At 36.6% G+C, this 4645-nt stretch overlaps 1 long non-coding RNA gene across 1 annotated transcript; it reads right to left on the bottom strand.

The window, feature by feature from the left end:
• Positions 1 to 298: 298 nt before the first annotated feature.
• LOC128554184 (uncharacterized) lies at positions 299 to 1251 on the bottom strand. Its single transcript, XR_008369544.1, has 2 exons — positions 686 to 1251; positions 299 to 413 (listed from the first exon to the last, which is right to left on the bottom strand). It is a non-coding gene; the product is annotated as an uncharacterized LOC128554184 (long non-coding RNA).
• Between the last annotated feature and the right edge of the window lie 3394 nt (positions 1252 to 4645).

The following is a 4645-nucleotide window of genomic DNA, read 5'->3' as shown; positions in this document are numbered from 1 at the left end:
TCAGTGCTTTATTACCGTAAGTGATTACACTTGTTTAAAAAGAGTTGTGATATCCTATCCCAGTAGGCATTTGACGTCGGTTAGACGTCGTATAGACGTCGGACCCCGACGTCGGATTAACGTTGGATTTTGGTTGGATTTGCAAACCGTTTAGACGTCGGATCCTGACGTTGGCTAGACGTCGCAATCCGACCATTTTCCAACCTAAATCTAACCACTTTTCAACCAAAATCTGACCAAATTTTCAACGTAATTTGCAATCAAACAAGTAATCAACTCATGTATTTTATGATCTTTATTTCATATTATGGCGACGTAAGTCTAATACAATAAGTCCAAAAAGTAATGCAGTAATTGAAACTTTCAAGTTTCGTCATTTTTGTATGATTCTTCAACTCCGCCAACATTTCCACCTGAAATGTATAAAATTTGACAGTTTCATTATTTAACATATATACAAATATACTAGTGCTATTACTAAGAGCATAATTAATACGTGCCAACAAATATGTAATATTTTAAATTCTATGAAAAAAAAAATCTATAACTTCGTAAAATGTAATTAAATGAAATTGCTTTTTAAAGTAACAAACAAAAATAAGTCATTTTTTTTTAAAAAAAAATACGGAATATAAATCAGTATAACTTTTAAAATAAGTATAATTTTTAAAAATCTGTTACTCACGTTGCGGATCCTTCCCTTTGTGTAAAGTATTTATAAACTTGCTCTATCTTATCCCAATAAATATCAAATTACAGGAAGACTGTGTAAACCGATGCAGGCTTATCTCGCGAATGTGTGACTAATAGACAACATGTGTAGAAGAGAAGATCTATGTGAATTTAGAATAATTTATACATGTGATTAGAATGCATTTTTATCTTGAACAGTTTAAAGTTCGTGAAAAAAATCCGTCTCCGAAAATAGACAATCTCATGCGATATTGTAACATAATTAATATAATGTTTGTTGTGAGAATGAACTATTATTACTAAGCGCATGTCCAGGCCTTTATGAAAACAAGTAAATATCTTATACTATACTAGCAAAATTATACCAGTTAGTTTTATAACTAAAAACATTTATCAGACTTTCTATCCAACCTAATTCCAACGTCTTCTAGACGTCTAAGTCTGACGTCTATTAGACGTCGTGGATATGACGTTGGTTAGACGTTGGATTCAGGTCTCCGACGTCGCGACCAAAATCCAACGTCTAACCAACGTCGGTACGACGTCAGGTGTTTACTGGGATAGCTCCGTCAGGGCACCAAACCATCATAATAGTCTTTGTGTTTTGGTACTAGACCGTCAGTGCTTCAAGTTCGACCGGCTTTATAGTATTGGTGTCATTCTAAAATGCCGTCAGTGATAAAGAGCTGTGCAATTCTACACAACCGTTAGTGCTATAAAAGTCTTTAAGTATTTTCCATCAATGAATTGAAATCAGCTGTGGAATTCTACCGAAATAAGGGGCTTGTATATCTAGGAACCATGAGTGCAGATATCCGTCAATATAATTATAATTATCTTTAAATACCTTCAGTGTTAGAAAGTGGTGCTAGTCTATGAAACCGTCAGTACTATAAAACCTTAATCATTTACCATCGGATGTGTCAATCTACATCACCGTCAGTGATTACACCAATTTCCAAAGAGCTGTGCCATCTTACCTTTAGTCAGTTCTACAACGCCATCAGTGTAACATAAAGGGTTTGTTATTCTACTGTATTACCATTACTACACCACCGTCAGTGATTACACCAACTTTCAAAGAACTGTGCCATTTTTACCATACAGTCTGTACTTCAATATCTTCAGTGCTATTGAACAGTCAGTTATTACCGTCAGGAACTACCCAACTTTCTCAAAGCGTGGTACCATTTAAACTTACAGCGACAGTAATGGCTGTGTTACAAAACTGAACATTAGACTCTTTTCGTTGATGTCTATAATCCACTGGAACTCTCGTCAGCACATTGGATTCTGATAAAGCTTAATTTGAGCCAAAGACGTTTCAAACAGTAAACAACCGAACAACCTGATAACTTGCGAAACGAACGTACAGTAAGCAACAGAAAGCATCATTGGTATAAACACGAGTTCCTGAAACTATAACTACCGTTGAAGACTTTATTGACATTTTACTCAATAATACCAGAGTCTACCGTAAAAGTGTTATAGATAGTAATAGGCGATTTCATGGACTGGACAGATTGTGTGATATTTTAATGTGTGAGCGACTCATAAGACTTTAGAAATAACTTTACCATAACATTCAAACATCAGAATTATTACTGAAATTGAAACTGTAGCAGTACAAGAACTTTACTGACACTACCTCGATAAAATATCATTATTTAACTACCAACATAGACTTACCAAGCATATCTACATAAATATCTGATGCTATAAACTGACTTTACATATATTCTCATTATAAGACGTTATATATCTAAAACTTACATAGAATATTTGGTTAGTCATACAGTTAATAAAATTGTTAAATGTTAAATGTCTCGATAATGAGTTCTCTTCCATATCATTAAGAATACAACTTAGCCAAAAGCCAGGCCCAGACGGATCCCTTGTGACGGTGGCAAAGCGCCACGTTACAGTATTTTAAAAATGTGATTTAGAGTTATTTGTTCTACTCTTCTTGTGACAGGTAACCAGCCCAACTGTAAGAAGTGTTCTGCATCAATATGACTTCTGATCCTGAACTTTTCCATCCTCCGAAACTTCTATAACTAGCGGATATAATATCTCCGGAGATTCGTGTGCCACTTTATGCCACGCTTGTTATGCAATACCTTGTACTTTACCAAGACAAACACACTTTCTTAAATTGCTTCCAAGATGCGTCTTATCGTATACAAATACTTCAAAGTCACCAGTTTCAGTTCTGCCTGGCACACAGTATGGATGTAGAACACGATCCGAACCTTTGATCTCAACAAAATTACTGACACGTGTATTTTCTTTCCGTTTTTTTAATGTTTCTGGCCAAACATAATTTGCGTAAGCTACGTTGAGAACTCTTTTTGGGGTATGACTTCTTCATTATCACTCGATTCGCTAACTGTCGTAATGGCTCAACATTCCTTTTCTTATACATTGTCCTTGCTTCCGTCGTAGATCCGTCTCCAATACGCCGTGACAAATTGTTCACTAGTTCATGTTTTCTAACATTTGAAGTTTTCAAACTCTTGGAGCTATCTTTCTGTTGTTCATAAACATATTTCGTGAGTTCAGTGAGTTCTTTTACCGTCAGTTTCTTAAGGTTGTCAGCTGATTGTAGATGCCCTTATATGTCTTCCTGAACAATATTTGACCATTTCCTGTTATTTACTTTTTTCAGCACATTGTGTATGTCACCAACATCAAGTTGCATCTTTTCTGTGTCAGGCATTTCGTCTCTGATATCAGGTGTGTCGGCCTGGTTCTGGTCACCAGTTTCTCCATTTAAATAATCGATAAGCGGCTGGATATCAGGTACAGCTTAAATGCTCTCAACATCATTGCTATTTTGATTGCTATCCTGTTCGATTGTTGTTTCTTCTTTCTCTTCTGTTTCATTTGCTGAACTGCTAATCCGTCTTGGCTGGGTCCATCCTCTAATCGGTGTTCTAATGTAATGAATCTAGAATATTCTGTTTGGATACTCAACACATATTTATCTGGAACAAATTCACGCACAGGGCTTCCATGTTTGCTATCCTTAACAAACAGATCCAATATTTGAACTTTAGTGAGTTTCGATGTATTTTTCCAAACGTCTTTCATCAATTGGTTCTGGGCGAGTGGCTGATTGTCCCGGCCTCTGACCATTAACTGATTGAATTCTCCATCAGCTGCAGTAATAACAACATATAAGCCATTGGATCTTAGCCTGTATTTACATTTTTCTGTCATCTTACGTGCTACCTCCATGCTTAAGCTATATTCCCGGTAAAAGAACATAACGGGAGGAGCATGGGGTAGTTCTTCTTTCCAAAATCTATCAAGGTCAGTAAGCAGATAAACGACTACTTGCGATGCCATGATACGTTTTAGTTCATAAGATTCTTTGAGAACTTCTTGTCCAAGAATAAGATGTCTCTGCAGATCATCGTATGTGTAATCAACGTTCGCCCTTTTATTCAAGATTCGACCTTGATATGGAGACGTGTCGCCTGTATCATTGTTTTGTTCCATACTCGGATAACCTTTCACAGACGGAAACTCACCAAGGAAAACACAATCCTTTGTATGTCTGATGAGTTTATCTTTGAAATCCTTCGATTTCTGTGACAATCGCGAAGGAAGCTTTGGCGATTCTCCGAGGTAAAGGTCCTGCACTTGTTGGTCCATTTCCTGACACAGACTTTCGTTCGATGGTATCTTAAAAGCAAGAGGGTCATGATGACCTTGAATCGCTCACCTGAGTAATATGAGCCACATGTTTAAAATGGCAAATGCTAAAATATTACAAAGTAGGTCAGTAGGTCACATTAACGGTCACTGAAAGTCAGTTTTAAGACTGGTATGCAAAACTGTACATGTCATCCAAATTTCAAGGCTGTATCTTAAAAAACTAGAAAGTAGGTCAGTAGGTCAAGGTCACAGTCAAGTGACCCCTAATCGCTTGGGGTCATCCGGTATT

This window comes from Mercenaria mercenaria, unplaced genomic scaffold (genome assembly GCF_021730395.1).
Source record: "Mercenaria mercenaria strain notata unplaced genomic scaffold, MADL_Memer_1 contig_4807, whole genome shotgun sequence".
In the NCBI taxonomy this organism is placed as follows: domain Eukaryota; kingdom Metazoa; phylum Mollusca; class Bivalvia; order Venerida; family Veneridae; genus Mercenaria; species Mercenaria mercenaria.
Note: the sequence above shows the minus strand (reverse complement) of the source record. Positions and strands in the feature narration are given on the sequence as shown.